The following is a 17,404-nucleotide window of genomic DNA, read 5'->3' on the forward strand; positions in this document are numbered from 1 at the left end:
AGGGAGGGAGGGAGGAAGAAAACTGCAAAAAAAATCAGATTTGACTTTGATTTTCAGTGGGTTTTTTTCAGAGGGTGTTATGCAAAGTGTAAAATCAAATCGAAGATATCATAAAGTCATTTACAAAAACTTCACTTACATATTTCCATACATAATTTTTTAAACTTCTTCATTCACCACTGAATTAATTCAGTCCTGATCTTCCATTCATATAACTGGAGGACTATTAGATGTGTATTGGAATCCTCCTTTCAACATGTTCCAAAAAAAGCAAATTGTCCAGCCAGTTTATAGACATCAGTTACATAGGGGCCCCATTGCACAAAAATATGCATCCAGTATACACCTTTTCTTCAAAAAAATTTGTCTTCTTTCAGCCATTTTGCTTGAAAAACCTGTTAAATGCACCTCCCAATCGTATATATAGCCAAAGAGTGTAGGTGAGGCTTTTAAGAGAGATGGCCAGTACTATTTAATTACCTGTGCAGTAATACTGGCTGAGCTATTAAGGTTAATTGAATTTCCTGTGTCACATGTAAACTCATCCATAGGAGGCATCAGTCTGCTGATCTGTATAACTAGTGTATTTTGCATCTTTGAAATATTGGTGGGCAGAGAAAATACAGCAGTGGTATATTTTTTAAAGTCCTCATTTACTGCATATTGCCCTACAGTACTGCTTGTAATGTTTTCCTACGAAATTTACACAAGGACACAGGGCATTCACTATAGAGTGTAGCAATGACCATTCTGTTTTGGGGTTGTAACACTACCCATTTGTCTGGCAGCATAGTGCATATTATTTTGTTATCCCAGATCTAGAAGACTGAGAAGGTCAACCTATGCCAGTTCAAAGTTAAATGTGGACCTGCAAGACTCCTACAGTTTTGTTTTCCTGTGTCATATTTTGCGGGGAAGGGAAAGGGAGGTGGGGGGGGAGGGGGGGGGGGGGACGGAATAAGGTTCGGCATTTTTTGTTATTTTTGTTTTTTTTTTTTGTTTTTCTAAACACATATGCAGCACTGGAATATCCAGCTAGCTTGTTCTATTGTGTTTCCTTCCAAAGAGGAGCTCTATAGGGACATTTCTTTGGCTGCTGAATGCCCTGTATTTTCTGTCCTCACTAATCATGCATACTGTGCAATGTTGAGTTTGAACTGCTAAGTATAGTGTGATTCACTTTCTTATGTGAAAAAAGGCAGTACTGTTGCACTTCACATCAAAATCAGTGAGTTTGTGACTGCTGGGACTTTTAATGATTGATGAGAGCTTTGGCATAGTTTCTGTTTGGAAAAGAGGGCTTTGAACTGGTGGATGAAATACGAAGAGGAGAGACTTACATAATGGGCCCATCTCCCCTAATCTCCTCACCAAAGAATACACAAGGAAGAAAAACAAGGAGTCCCTTGTAACCCTTGCAGTAGCAAGTGCTTTGTTTAATGTATTCAGTTACTTATTAGACCTTAGTAGACCAATATAAATCTAGCACAACAGTGTGCAAAGTCAGCAGGGGGTCTGAATCCTGATGTTATTTTTCCCACCACTGAATAAATGATTCCAACCACCAGCTCAGAAGCTCATCCTCATTAGCATGTATGAAATGAGTGGAATAAGCACTAGGAGATTTATATTGTTCTTGATTCAATTTAATTAATAAGAGACGGCACTGGCTTCTGGAGGAGAGAGACAGTGTCCATAGATTCCTGTGCACCTTTCATTGTTATTAGTGATATAAATCTATCACAGCACAGAGATCTTAAAAAGTGCCCTCATCATTTTCTAATCCTACTGACATTCATTAACTAGACATTTTAGCAACCTGCATATTATAATCTGACACTATCATTAAGATCACTGTAGAGTTTTCATTTTAAGCCCCCTACTTACAAGGGTCTATAACTGCTGGAAAATTCAACAATAACCATATACTGCTCAGGAATTCCTTTTACAATAGTGTGACTATTTTTTATATATTTATTTATTTTTAATTCTGGGCAGGCCTAAACAAAAAAGAAATAAGAGAAGTATCATTACAAATAATAAAAAAAAAATCTATCTGTTGGTGTCAGGCACGATACAAGTCACTGTGAAACACTTTCCCCTCTAAAGGCAGATGTAGGACATTCATTTCATTAGCATGAAACAGACCATAGGAAAAGGTGAGTAGTAAATGGCCTCTTTCACTAGCCCATGGTAAAATCTGAATCTGGACTTGAAAGTCAGCGTCCTACCACACTAAGGTCAGCTACAGCTTTGCCACTGATTCTGCTGAGACCAAGAGTTGAACCAGACTTTCCAATTTAATGCCTGTTAGCTTTTATTCCACAGATTAAGGTTTTCTTTGTTCTCTGTTTTCAGAGAGTTAAGAGGCATGGTTGCAAACTGGTTAGAAATGAGGATTTTGATAGCTGGATGATAATCTGGTCCTATTAAAATCCCAAAGTGACAAAAGTCCTGAAGACTGTTGTAGAGCCACACACTTTAGCCCACATCAGATATAGCTGGTTTATAAATCCACTTTGATTTTTATTCAATTGAACATCCAAATTAAAGATCTCAGAAAAATAAAGGCCCAGGTAGAAACTTACTAGTCTTAAATCAAGGACTATATACATGTTATTTGTGCCTTTGACATAGGATGTAAGCAGATACTAAAACATACATAGGTTTTCTGCTGATTTTCTGTCTACAGTAACACATATTCCACACCAGGCTGAATGGGAAATATAAGCAAAATCCACAGGAAGTCCCTGCCAACAGTGTGGAATAATGCTGTCTTCAAGGCAGCCCAAGTAAAGAGTTACCAAAAATATTGCTATAAATGACACCCTTGGCAATAATACATTGTCTTTCAAGTAATGGTAGTTTCATCACTGATAGTACATAAATGAAGCTGGCTGTGGTTTATGTCAGGTAAATGATTATGTCTGATGTTTTCCTCCACATTTCTTCTTTATTGTATATAATCTTACCTCTTTTGCACCTACAAGGTATCCTTTTTATGTACTAAACTGCCAGACATGCAATGATTGATTATATCCTCATCCTAATATACCACATTTGGTGTGAAGGTTTATGGAAAGGACAATGATTTCACTAAGAAACCAGGTATGTGTCTCCAAGCAGTGGAAAGCCTTCCGTCATGGTGAGTCAAGCAGGCTTCTCCAAACCGTCAGTTTCTGCATGGTCGCTGGCCCTTTGTGTTGGATTAATTACAGATCTTCCAAATGTCTTTTACTCACTTCCTCACAATTTTGCTGCATTAGTATCAGGCGCAGGGGAGTGACTGAAACTTACTTAAGCAGAGCTGGAATTTCAAGGCTGTGATTTACCTGGGACAGTCACACCCAAGAGAGGCTGGCTAGCTAATGATTGCCAGGAACAAGCAAACACAGGAAGTCTCTACTCTCCTTTCATTCCCTGGTAATAGTGCAGGCTTCATTAGCAAATGCTTTTTAGCTCTAATAATCACCAGGAAACTCCAGACTACTATCAGCCCAGAGGGAGAGAGGTGTACATGGCAGTAATGCTGTTGTCATCATCACCCTAAGACTGGCCAGGAGTTAGCTAGCACCTCTGCATGCAGCAGGAATCACCTAACTCTACAGCTACCTGTACCAGCTTCAGTGCAACTTCTTGTGGAGTAAAGCCCTGTTAAACACAGTTACCATTGGCAGAGTACAGGTAGTTATCCAGGAAAAATAAATAAATAAATAAATAATATAAAATAAAATCTAGACTAATGAATTTGAGTCTCCAGCACTCTAAATATTACTTTCCCTGGCATAACACAACACAGGCAAAAGAGAAACAAAGCCCTCTGTATTTCCACACAGAATTAGGTCCAAATAGCTCATCAGGTGGTATGAGGATGACACTGATGAAAACTGCTTTGCCAAAAGCAGGACATGTTCTTTTCTTCCCAAATACTTTGTCATGTCTTTCAACAGATTCTTCAGTCCTTCTGCATCTTAGCAGGCCATAATGTGTTTGACATTAATTTCTCCTTTAGCATGTAAAAATATTCATATACTTTAATTTAAAAACAACTGTAAACCCTAAGCAACTCTAACTCTCATTTGTTGTTGTGTAAGTTCAGTGATTTCACAAAGGATAAAACCTGACTAAAAATCATTTTCTATCAGCTGTTCATTTGTCAAGTTTAACTAATTCCATTTTTCCTATGTTCCTTTAAGGTATCTTGCTAACCTTGTGCTTCACATAGATACTATGTCTCTTTAGTCCCTTTTCTTCCTTTCTGCTTCCCCTCATCACTTCTCTCTCTCCCCTACTGTACACTCTGCTTCTGAAATTTTCTCAGCTGGAGCCTTTTCCTTCACTCTTCCATTTTGTCCTGGCTGCTCTTTTTCTCCTTCTCCTTCCTCCTTTTTTTTTTTTTTTTAAAATCCGTCAGTCACAGACCCTTTCTTCTTTCACTGCCGTCGATTTGAGGGTTAAAAAAAAAGGACTCAGCTGGGTGAGATTTAATGTTATGAATTAAAGTGTGTGTGTTGGGGAAGAGGATGGAATAAAGCCTCTTTCTTTCAGCTACTGAAACCATTAAAGGTTTCTCTTTGGTAATATTGTATTGCCTGGCAATTCCACTTACTGAGTGCTCCTAAGGGCTCAGTTCAGCTGAAGGGACACTGAAAGCAATGATTTTGACTTATTAAACTAACCACTTCTTATTATTTTAAATTGGATTTGCTTTCAGTTTGATACTGTAATTGTATTTAAAACATTTTTATTTTAATATCGACTTCTTCCAGTGCTGTCTTTTCAATTATGATAATTTTACACATTGCTTAGTTCCCCCACCTAGATCTGAAACGTTCATTGCTATTTTGGGAGCCACAGAAATTGTTCAATTTGTACCACATTCATCTACTGTAAGAACACAGGCAAAGCCAAAATAAATCTCTTTTCTCACCATTTTCCTTAAGCTCTTGAACAAAAGCCTGATTCTATGTAGCCCTGATGAGAACAGAGGATTTACCCCAGGAAAACTGTATGAATTTGGCTTAACTTTCCAGTAATAGTACCTGTTTTAGGGGAGTCCCTCTGCACCTCTTTCCTTGCCCTCTAAACAGCTCAGTAGTTAGTGTCCAATCTTAACCACATAAAGAGAAACAGCAGCTGAGAAATGCAGTTTGTTTCAGTATGGTTCCTCACTGTACTCAGAAAGTATGCAATATCTAAGCACAATACTGGAAAGCCTGGAGTAGTGGTAAGGGAATTCGGGAAAGAAAAAAAAAAAAAAAAAAAGTGGATTAAAAAAGTGGATTAAAAAAAGTGGATTAAAAATGGAGATCTCAAAGCTTTGAACTCAACCGCCATGAAGTAACTGAGAAGCGCACTGTCTTTTCCTGTAATGAAACTCAAGGGAAAGGTACCCTGAAAACCCTCTTAAGGTGCTCCCTCGACAGTTCCCGATTAATTTTCCTCTCAGAGGCTCTAACTAGAAGAGACAAATGTGAGATCATCCACATCCATTGTGTGAAGAAAGTAAGCTTGCCTTTATGGAAAATCCGATAGAGTTCAATAGCAAATAATTTTTCTAGCGACTTAAATAACTGCCTATGGAATTCAGCAGATCAGTTATATTCCTATTATGGAGCTCCGTAGGGTAGTTAAAAATTATCCTATAGACCCTTCCTGGTGAAATTTGACAAAACATATTGTCGGCAGGTGGAATCAATACGGAGGCTCTAATAGGATTATGTTAATTTACACCAGAGGAGGATCTGGCCCATGTATGTTAGGAGTAATTTGATAATGAATCTCTGTAAGCTTCTGTTAGTTTTAACAAAGTTAAATTCTACATCAGTTTCCCATATTGATCTTCCATACTCAGTTGTTTTGTTTTTTAACAGGAACCTCCACTCCCTTCACCATATGGTCCGGACACTATCCATGGTATTCTCTGCTCATTTCATGATCATGTAACACTCTTCTCTTCTGGGAACTAGATGACACGGTGACATGTGAATGTTGCTCACAGTGCAACATGAATTTCTGCTGATTTTTCTGGCACAGTACAGCAGGGACTGACCAGGGCAGCCTCCTGCATAAAACATCTGCTCCACAGCCTGGCTTGCCTTCCAAAACTCTCCATAGTTGTAAACACCAACCTGCACAGAACTGGCACAGGGAGACTCCCTTTGGTTTCCCAGGCAAATCCTTCGGTCAAGTCCCTGCTATTTCCAGTGAATATTTTGAAATATGCTCATGAATTGTAAATACTTCGGGTGCCCCTGCTGAGTATATCCCAGGTCAGCCTATGGTTGGTTACTCAGGTATCTATGTTTCAGTTGGAAGATGTCTGAACAATGAGATTAAGAAAAGCAAATCCATACATGCTACCCAGAAATGTAAAAATTTGGCATTTCTAGTATGGTCCTTAGTTACAGAATTAATTTTGCAGAGATTCACAAACCATTAAAATCGCATCCAGAGAAGAAACTCATAGACTACTTGTTCTTACTCTGATCTCATTTTATTTGTTTACAGTGGTCTGGAAAATGTCATAATAGTAAACAATGTGCCTGACTCTGCAGGAACAAATTGGGCAAAAAGGCCTATTGTTCTTTTATGTTAAACAAAAGAGAAACAGGTACATGTTGGTTTTTAAGAGTCACCTTTAGCTGCAGTGCAGTATGCCAAAAACAGCTATGTCCTGACTAAAAAACTGCTTGCTTTCAACCACATTTTCAGAGTAAAGATGAGTTTGGTGAAGTCCTCTGAAGTGATTAAAAGAAAGATCTTATTTTGATCTACGTAGGAGTAATTACTTTGCCAGGCATTCAATAATGTTGTCTCAACAAAAATCATATTTACAGTTTGATGAGCTTTCATTGTTGCTGTAAGATTAAAGAAGTAAACAGTTCTTTATATTAAGATGTCTCTGTACTCAGCATTTTATTTCTGTTAATGTGTATCCCCACAGGTAAAGGTATTTCCTACACTGCTGGTAGAAGGAAAAAAGCAGCTATAGCCCCGTCTAGAATTACAGGCTTCAAGTATGTCCTAGACATCAAAACCATCTCATTCCTTCCTTGGGGCAAAAGCCCCCAGTGTTTCTCAGACTGCTGTCAGAAACCTCTCCTCTGCCACTCTCACATGTTGTTTCTTGTCAACATAAAACTCTGCTGTACTTTGAAACTTTGAAAGAGGGGCAAGAATAAACTGAGCTGAATCTAATAATAAATGATGAAGAACGTGTCTCCCAAAGTGTTGCATGGATTATTCTGATGTGAGAAGATAATGACGGGGGACTCACTCAACCACTGCAAGGTGCCTCTGCATGCCTGCCGTACGCCGGCTCTTCAGAACTACACCTAATGGGATGCTTTTCCTACAACCACTTGGCTCCACACAGTTGTAGAGTAGCAAATGTGTTCCGTGTGGGTCTGTGGCACAGTGGTTGGATTCAAACTTCACGCAAACCAGCTAAAGGAGTTTGCTGCTTGCAGTGAAAGAGGTCCGAGTGCTCTTCCCTGACGAGGCCCACATGTTCCACTAATGTCAACACATTTTGTTTGTGATTAGGAAGAAAGGGCAGAGGTAATACTTTCATGTCAACTCAAGTTAAATCTCTGCTAGACACCTTGTGTAAAGAGGAGTTGGAATAGGTGGGAGAACTTCTCTGTCACTTGTGTGATATTTTCGGATAATGCACAGCTCCATGGAGACCTTGACAACAATCCCTTACTGACCAGAGACTGGAAAACCCATGGTGCTCTATCAATGCAGCTGCCAAAAAGCAGCCACTGAGAAAATATGTTCCCATCGGTAAGGGCAATAATTCTCTTCACCAAGCCACTGTTAATAGCCCACAGTTTTTAACTACTCCAGGCAAAAGAGATAAGGTTGTATCTGTGATTTCAGGAAATCTGACAGAATGAAGAACTAAGATTGGTATTAAAATTCCATGGAAACACCCTAACATGACTGGGTGGGAGAGAAAACATGAGGATGTTTTACCAGGTAGAGTACAGAGAGGAAAAGGGTACAAGTTATCAGGTAGAGGAAAGGAGGGTGGTATTTTTAAGCTGTGGAGACACATAAGGTTTTGCAGACTGATTCTAGCAAGCTAAGAGCAGAAGGATCAACAAGGGAACAGAGGGCAGGAGAGCCGGCTTAAGTTCTATCAGAAGGCTAAATGTGTGGCTACAGTGTGTGATTTAAGTGAGGAAATTAGTAGTGCAGGCTTGGAAATTAAACACAGCAGATGAAAGAAAGAAGACACTTTTGTAAAAGAATCTGAGTAGAAACTTCTGGAAACTGATGCCACAGCCAATACCAATGTATGGAAAATTGGATTTTTTTAATGCTTTCTGCTTCTTGCAGAACTTTCATAATATAAAATCTGGTCTGTATTTTTCAAAACCCTAAATATAGGGGACAAAAAATGTTCACTGTCAGAGAGCCCTTTTTGATTAATGAAGAAATGCAAGTGTCAAATAAACTGTTCAGTATTGCGGAAATATTTGTGAAGTATATGTGAAGCGCACAGCAAGGGCTCAATCTAGATCTGCTTACAATTCAAACCCACAACAAAGTCAATGGAAGTTCTGAACACCTCAAAACGCATGTAGTGATTGAGCATAATGCAGTGATTGAATGTCAGCATTTGGTACTGGTGGAAGGGTATTTCCCGCAAACCCAGGCTGTGCTCAGTCTCTGTTCTCATTTCCTGACAGAGAGAGGATGAGATGATCTGGGGCCTCTTTGTGGAAACGGGGCTGGGGTCTTGGCAAATCAAGGTCCATTCATCTGGTTTACCCCCCTGACACATGGTTGGGTACCCAGAAATTATTTGTACTAGCTCAGTTCCCCTAATTGCTTTCAGATCTAGCTTAAGTTTGTTTAACTAAAATTTATCTGTCCCCAGCAATTATTCTCTGGTGCAGAACTCTCTTCTGTTTTAGATTTTCAGGAAAAAGAAAGAAAATATATATTAAGTCTCAGTTCCTTTGGTTAGAAAATTATCCTAAGTATACATTCAGCTTACACTGACTGAAAGCAAAGAAGAAACTTTTCCTCAATACAGATGAATGTCTTCCCTTGTAACCCAACGACTAGAAATCGAACAGGCGCGTGTGTAATTTTAGATCCCAAATCAAACGCCGAACCCAAACCAATTTCTCAGGGTCCTTTCATTATCTGGAAATAAAATGCAGAGAAGCAGCTGTCGTAAACAAGCCATTATTTTAATTTTAACGCCACGCTTTGTGGTCCGAGTTGCGTCTGTCTTTTCATTTAGCTGAAAGGTTTGGAAAAAAAAAAAAGAGGAAAAATTACAAGATGAAAAAGCATAAATCACGTTAAGGCAATCACGCCCGTACACGACCCTCTCCCCGCCGCGATCCGGAGGACGGGGCCGCTGTTTCGGCCCTGCGGGCTTCCACGGGACCGCCCCGCTCCCGCCAGCCCCGGGGCCACGGCGCCGGGAGGCGGCCGCGGGGGGCGCGGAACGATCGCGGCGCAGGGAGGCGGCGGGGGCCGGGCGGGGAGGAGGCGGGGCCGGGGCGGGGCCGGGCGGGGCGCTCCCGCCCTGCGCGATCCAGTCCGGGCTTTGTCTCCGCCTCCGCCGGCGGAGCCGCGTCCCAGGGGCAGGGAGCGGGGGGCCGGGAGCGGGAGCTGGGAGCAGGAGCCGGAGCCGGAGTCAGCCGGAGCCGGAGTCGGAGCCGGGCGGAGCAGCGCAGCGCAGCGCAGCGGCAAGCAGCCGGCGCCCCCAGCCCCATGCCCGGCAGCCCGGGGCTAGGAGCCACCGCGCTTTCCTGGCGGGCGCCGCCGGCCCCGGAGTTGAAGCAGCCTTCGCGCCGGGGAGCGCTTTTGGTAGAAAGGGAGCAGGACGAGACCCCGAAATGACTTACCTCCCGCGGCACGGCTGAAGGGGACTTGCTGGAGTGGAACCGTAGTGGAATTTGGGTTTGGAGAGGAGTTGCTAACGCTTTTTTATTATTATTATTATTATTTTTCCCCGTTCTCTCCCCTCTTTTCGCCCATCATTGGAAATGAACAAATTGCATTTGCAATTCAGAAAGTAGAAATACTAAATACTCCGCCCGTCCCCCGCGAAGCACACATGTAGTAATGACAAAGGATTGCAAAGGAGAGAGTGGCTCCAGTTTCCCAGAGAGATCCCCTTAAATGGATTACTAAATGGGACACTACATCAGCTAGTTCTGTCCTCTAGCTGCCTAGATACATGCACCGACAAGGTACAGTACTCCCCTGTCCGCGTCCGTATCCGACGTTTTGGGGTCGCGGGGAGAGGAAGGCTCAGGGCTCGCCCCGGGAGCAGTGCGGGGTGCGAGGCCGGCGGCTGCCTTCTGCCTCGGCAGCGATCGCGACGCCGAGGGGAGGAGGAGGAGAGCCGCCTGCAAGTGCACACACTGCGCTCGCCGCTGCCACTTTCCAGGCATCTCGTGGCTTCCCTTTTCTTCTCTCTCTCTTTTTTTTTTTTTTTTTTCCTCTCTTCTTTTTCCTCTTCCCCCACCCTCCCACCACGGCTGCTTACCGTGCTAGCGTCCGTCCCGGCCCCGCTGGCACGGCTTGCATGCGCGGTGCCCGGACTCCCCTCCGCATACCCCGGCTGCCAGCCCCGAGCCCTGCTCGCCGGCCGGGGGGCTGTGGGGGGCCGGGGGGAGGTGGGCTCTTTGTTAGAGGCACGGTGCAGGCGCTCCGCGCAGAGGCGTAACCCCGCGCACATCTCATCGGTGCGGGGTAGTTGGGCTTCGGCGGCGTGCCTCGGTTTTATTTATTATTAGCGTTATTAATTGTCGGGCTGGGGCTGCGTGCTGGGGTGGGGGGAAGAGGCCGACAACCCAGGAAACTTCGGTTTTCCCCTGGTGCTGCCGAGGGCTTTGTTCGCGAGCATGGGCTGAGGCCGCGGGCTCCCCTCGCCGCTGGCCTCCATCTCCCGGCCCCCTCCACCGCCGGCAGGGGCTGCCCGGGCGCCGCTTGGGGGAGAAGGGTGGCTCCGGGGCAGGGTCCATCCCCGCCCCCTTCCCCGGGGTGCTGCCAGCCTCTCCTCTCCTCTCTTCTCGTCTCTCCCGCGGGCCGAAGTCTCTGTCAGCCGCTCCTCCGCGGGGCAAGCCCCGCTCCTCGCCCTCCGCCCTTCCCCTGCCGCTCCTTGGTCCTCTCGCCTGCTGTCTGTCCCCCCCCTCTTCCTCCCGGGGGGAGAACCGGGGAGCGGCGGAGAAAGTTTTTCTAAGGGGGAAGCACCGGGACGGCTGGCACAAAGGAGCTGCCGCCCGGCCTGGGGGGAGCGACACGGCGCATCGCCCCCGCCGGAGACCCGCCGGTGCCGAGGTGGGCGACGAGGGGTGGGCTTCGCCCCCCGCCCCGTCCACGCACGGGCAGGGCTCAGCTCCCCTCTGAGGGCGAGGCTCGTTGGGAGCCCACTGATCCCCCCCTCTTTGGGCGCCGCTGCTGCTGCTGTCGGGGGGCGTCCCTCGGGGGGGCGGCGAAGGGTCAGCGCCGCCCCGGTGTCCGCCGACGGGGTGGGCGGCGGAAAGTTTGCGTCTCCTCCACGCGTGAAGAAACTACCTGCTCCTTGAGAGGGCTCGGCCGTCCCACCGCCCTTCCTGCTCAGGGAGGAGTCTCCCGGGAGTGGCTCCGGGCGGCGAGCGGGAGGGGGGCTGGCGGAGAAGCGGGGCTGAGCCTGGAGCCCGGTCAGCTGCAGCGGAGATGCTCTTCTGCCCGCCGCCACCGACTCGGTCCTGCCTGGCTCTTCCCGGGGTGAGTCGCGAGGCGGCAGCCGCTGGGTTTTCCTCGGGAGGGTGGCTCTGCCTTCCCTAACCTTGGCCGCTTCGTCGGAGGGAGGTTTGTTCTCCTTTTCCTCTCCTGAGCTAATCGCTGCTTTCGAAGTTTGTAAACCAGCGCGCTTCCGCCAGCGCCTTTGCAGCACGGGGCTTTAGTTTCTGTACTCGGATTTTTATTTTTTTTTATTTATTTTTTTTTTTTTTCACTAATAGACCTGCAGAGGTAGAGGCTGTAGTCAGCTCTGCAATAAATTTTAACAGGCGCTGATTCCTGACTCTGCAAGGTGAACGCTTGATCCTACAAAGGGGCACACGCGGATTGCAGGTGTTGTAAATAATGAATCTCCACAACCATTTTCTGACACAGGGCTGCGTGCAGTAGCTCATCGTTTGACACAGATTCGGCTAACTTTTGCTTCTTGTCCTCCAGCACCCGTATTAATTATTAAGCTAACCTCAAAAATAGCGGAGAAAACCATGCCTCAAGCTACTCTGTCTTTGAAAAAATTATTTCAATGACCGCGTTTGGTTTGCATTCATTGAATGTGTATGTAATTCAGTGAGGTATTCTTGTGCCAGTAAGCTTACTTGGCGGGTAAATCCTTTGGCATCAACGACCGGCAGAGTCAGGCTCTTTTAATTGCAGAACTTGTGGAGGTTTTGAGGAGTCAGTGGCACCTCTCTGAGAGTAAGATTTATACAACTGTTATCACGTTCGGGGCTTCCTTTGCTATTTGATTTTAGACCAAAAAAGCAAAATGATCTTGCTCCAGTTAACTTCTCTGGTGGTTTTTTTTTTTTTTTTTTTTTTTTTTTTTTTTTATGAGACTAATCTAGTGTATTGTGAAGAAAATTGGGTCTACTCCAGCAAACCCTTTTCTTCACGGAATTGCCTCATACGTGTTTGAAAGGAAATACTAGCTTCAGTAAGATCGGGAAGGTTCGTCACTCTTAGAAAAGTACAGTTGCCAAAGCGTTTCACTGTCTAGGGTATAATTTTGTCTAAAAGGATCCTGTTTTTAATGCGGTAGCTCCTCGTAAGATATATTCCAAACAGAAAATACACTAACTCTCTTTAAAGCCAAACAATTTCTTATGCACGAAAATGTTGATCACAGTTCACCACTACTCTTCATTGTATGAAATCTCTGGCTTTCATGCAAGTTTAGCTCAGCAGCAGAATGCTCACATGAGGTTTCTGTGTGAATGCAAAATGAATTTTAAAATAGTAATTAATACCATAAAGTATAATTGCTACATTTGCTCTTCCTGTAGTAGGAATCAAATGCTTGAAGCGCGGTTAAGTATTCTGAAGGAAAATGAATTGTATGGTCACAGATGTTCTGTGTATTCTCAATTAGTCTAAAACTATTATTCTTACTTCTAATGGCAAAACCAGCCTTGTCAAATAAGCTTGTACCTCTTGAACCAAAAAAACTGTTGGGCAGTAACATCTACGAGAAACAAGACTAACATCTTCAGCTACTTGAAGGTGGAAGTGAATATTAGCCTTAGTCCCCTCTTTAATGTTTGTAAGTTGAGGAGAACAGTTTCTGCTGTTTGAGAGTGAAGAAAGAGGTAGGTAGGTCAGTTTAAGGATAAGGAATTACCCTCACTATTTTTTTTTTTGTTTTTTTTTGAAGGGGGGGGGGACGGACAGGGGAAGGGTTGGAGGGGAGAAGAAAAAAGGAAAAATCAAATTAATGACCTGTGATAAATCCAGAATAGAACTGTTTGCATTAAAAAGGAAGTAGGTGATTGTGAACTTGCTTGTGCATGTTTTGTGAAGGGAAGGGGAAATTTGTCATCTTGTTTTGAAGAGCCATACATAAATACACATGAAAAGAGTTCACATGGTTTACAGCAGGGGAGACATAAAATGTTTTCGGATTAAATTGACCTGAGCTAATATATGCCTCACATCCAACTTGTTTGCAAGAACACATTGTTATACTTCCCAAACAAATGCTTTGTATATAGTATCTGATTCCCATGCACTATACCAGAGTGCTGAAAACAAACAACAGTGTAAATTCTGGAAAATAACATTCTACACTATTAAGCAGAGCATGTGATAGAGAAAAGTTGAACTTTACTAAAACAGAAGTTTTTGGTAACCTAATTTGATACAGATGCTGTAGTATTTTACCTACTACTATTCATTTATTAAGGTGGTACATCTTTATCCCTTGTCCTTACCAGTCTTACTCACCCATGTAAGCTTTACTCACACAGCTAAGCCTTGCTTGCCTGAGTAATTGGATGAGAATACAAGCAGTTGCTGAAATATTACTCAGGGCCATTTCTTCACGTTTTGGTTTCTCCTGTTCTCTGGTGGGAATCAGTACTTGATGAGGACCTGAAACTGTGGTGCAAGTCCATTTGCTCTGGATCTACCTTCAGTGTTAAGTCAAACCTAGGTCTGAGTCTTCTGGAGCAAGGAGCATTTGATTCAGACCTACAGCAAATTGTGACAAACTTTGCCTTGACAGGGAAACAGAAGAAAGAGAAGAATAAGTGATGTTTTCTGCTGGTGACCATTTCAGCATTTTATCATTGTTAATACTGTGGTCAGGACTACCCTGTGATGGGTGAGGAATACACAGAGATCATGTTAAAAATAAGATATAGCCAGTATTGGAGTCCGGCTCCAACAACATACAGCAGCCAGGAACAGTGTTGAAAGTCAGAAACAAGCAGCTGAGGGGAAACTCATTGCCTGAGAACAAAACCTCTCCATAGGAATATTTTTATTTTGGGCCTGTCACATCAATCACTTGAGTAAGGAACAATGTGGATGTCTGTAGAGCTTCTGAAGGCAGAAATGAACCTCCCCAGTTCACGTGCAAACCTGACAGACCAGAGTTTGTATGCCTTTATTTTCTTTATCTGCTGTCTTCTGAGACAACTAATCCATTAATTCTGGCTGTGGAAATAACTGAATGTTTACATTCATACATGTTAAGGCATCTTTAATTGTCCACAGCAAACAAGGCTTTGGTTTTGGATCTTGACATGGCAAGTATGGCAGAAAAGCTCAAAGACACTGCTTTAGGATTTAAAGGGAAGAGTGCCACCTACTGTGTCATAATTACACATATTGCATGTCCTGCATGTCTTCTGGAGTTCCCAAGCTGCTACCTCGGTTATCCTATTTTAGAAGCTGGGAGATATGAAAGGATTCAAAATTCTTCATGATATGGGAATGAAGAAAAAAAAAAGGCAGGTGTGCACCAGGATATTCAGAAAGTCTTAGGAATGGTTTATTAAAAGATATACATAGATGTATTTGTTGTTTTTGTCACTTCAGACTTTCAAAAGCTGCTAACAGTTAGTAGTGGGGCCACAGAAGATTGGAAATGGGATGAGAGATCTATGCCTGCCAAAAAAAAAAAATAAATCATATTATCAGCTTTCATACACTAGACAAAGGTATATGAGGCTGCCAGACTTATGTCCTCTGAAGTCTAAGTTAAGCTCTACTATAGTTTGAAAGTTTGAAAAAGGCACTTTAAAAAAAAAAAAATAGGCTTCAAAAAAGGAAGGAGAAAATGAGGGGAAAAAAATCCATGAATTAGCTCATAATTCACTGGCAAAAACCTCCTGGTAGTTAACTCTTTCCCAGTGCGGAACTGCAGTTATTTATCAGTGATAAGGAATGGTATACTTTACTCTGTGAATACAGAGACATTTCTATATGGAAGGAATTTTTCCCCAATCCCCAAAGTGTTTCTGTAGTGGATGAAATAGAGATGTAAAATGAAGTAGATAAACCAGCTATTAACAGAACTGCCAGTTGCTGTATCTCTAGAGTGAAGACATATGGTAATTCACTGCATTCAGTGATGACCTTTCCTTTAAAAGTATTGTTAATAATAGGCATTTCTATATAGAGTATTTATAACAGATACTTGAAATTCACATGTCATGGACTACCCCATGCCATTTTTAAAATTTTTTTTTTAGCTACTGACAGAACTGCTAATGAGGAACTTTTCACAGAAATACACTTTTACAACATTCATGCTGTGCTGAAGAGCTTCTGGGGGCAGATGCATAGTATTGCATGTGTGCTGTCTCCACACAGGAAGCCTTTAGCTCCTTCTCCCACACATTTTGTATGTAAAGTTGTGCCATGGCTGTAGGGTCAGTGATAAGGGCTGAGAAAGCATTCCTGTGCTTCTATGATCTCTGTAGCCAATCACCTTTAGTGAAATCTTAATGTTTATAAAAGTGGAGAGAAATTAACTCTATTGTATCATTTCACTTTAGTCTGAAATCATCTAGTGGATGGGGACTATAATGGTGACATTTTTACTGGAGATAACAGTGGAAGTTTGATTATGTGCTTAAAAAAGGTATTTCTAACCTCTCATCAATTTTGCAATGACCCTGACAGACTCATGGGGCCTTCTAGTAATGAAAATGCATAGAGTATATAATAGATATGGTAGGATGTTCCAGTTCAGCAGATGGAAAAAGTACTCTCTTATATGAATCCCCAACACAATGGGAAAAATCTGTGTCCAAATATATTCCTGACTGCAGCAAACATTATTTCTACTTTCTTATCTCCAGCTGCTTGGCTTCATTCAGGTGTTCTGCATATTGAGTATTTTTACATAAGACTTTGATACTCAAATGGGAAATCTGCCGTGTTGGTTCCTTCACCATTGTTAGTGAACGTTTATCCATTACTTGCACTTGCACTCAAGGCAGCCATTCATTGAAATGTTAATGAGAATTTGAACAGTTTCTAGTTCTGTAGAATATTTCCTTTTAGAAGAAAAATAATACTGTTTTGTTGATGCCTTTCAAAATTTACTTTTTATTGGTAGATTGAGGTGGATTCTATGCTAATTCCTTTTGCATTCCTGAATTATGGCCTAGCTAGGCACTGTCGCTGGGATCTTCATCTATTAATCATGGGAGCTGCTTTCTTATTCGGTTGCCATAGTTTCAGGCCTCAGATAGTGTTGGGGTGCCTTGGGAAAGGCTTGAGATATACTCGGACTTGCAAGCCTTGCAGTTATTTTGGCAGTGGTAGCGCTCTGAAGGAACAGAGAACAGCATCCAGCATTATTCAGAGTTGGATTAAAAGAGGAAACTTCTGGATATGTCTCTCTGGACCTTGTTATGTGAACATCCAGCTGATATTTACTCCCAAGATTTGCTTTTTGTTTTGTCTTTCTGGTCAAATTGTATACTTCAGAGACTAATGGCTACCTTTATCCACTTCAAGAGCAAGAAAGGCTTTTCATTAGTTCTGCTGACAAATGGTTGAGTAAATTAGGGGAGTTAGGGTTTCCTAAGCAATCCAGGTAATTTGTTTTATATTCTCTTTTACCCTAGCTACATAAAAAATGACATCAAGTTTGTGACTGCATTACCATTGTTACCTTAAATTTAATAAAATTACAATAAATACTCTTCTGTTAGCCGCAGAACAGCTTGAATTACAAAGTAGCAAAAGGGAAATAAACTTTTGCTACTAGTGTTCTTTCAGCATTGTGTTGATATTGGCTGTATTTTTTTTTAAATTATGTTTCAATATCTGTTCACAAATTTTGCATTAAAACATGAATACTTTTTGAAATGCAAAGCTGTTAGTAGTAAGGAGTAGTTTTTCTTGA

General features: G+C 42.8%; 1 protein-coding gene across 6 annotated transcripts in view; it reads left to right on the forward strand.

Annotated features, from left to right (window-relative positions):
- The first annotated feature begins 9,564 nt into the window (after positions 1-9,564).
- Positions 9,565-17,404, forward strand: part of SEMA6A (semaphorin 6A) — a 142,935-nt gene continuing 135,095 nt past the window's right edge. For 4 of the 6 annotated variants that reach the window (XM_072031600.1, XM_038171431.2, XM_072031598.1 and 1 more), the window contains exon 1: positions 11,610-11,748. The gene's annotated coding sequence lies outside the window, so the exon portion shown is untranslated. Of the gene's footprint in view, positions 10,227-11,609; positions 11,833-17,404 lie in introns of those variants that run through there. The other 2 variants (XM_027446583.3, XM_038171432.2) reach the window with 2 other exon arrangements.

The sequence above is a fragment of the Anas platyrhynchos genome, chromosome Z, assembly GCF_047663525.1.
Source record: "Anas platyrhynchos isolate ZD024472 breed Pekin duck chromosome Z, IASCAAS_PekinDuck_T2T, whole genome shotgun sequence".
NCBI classification, from domain to species: Eukaryota; Metazoa; Chordata; class Aves; order Anseriformes; family Anatidae; genus Anas; species Anas platyrhynchos.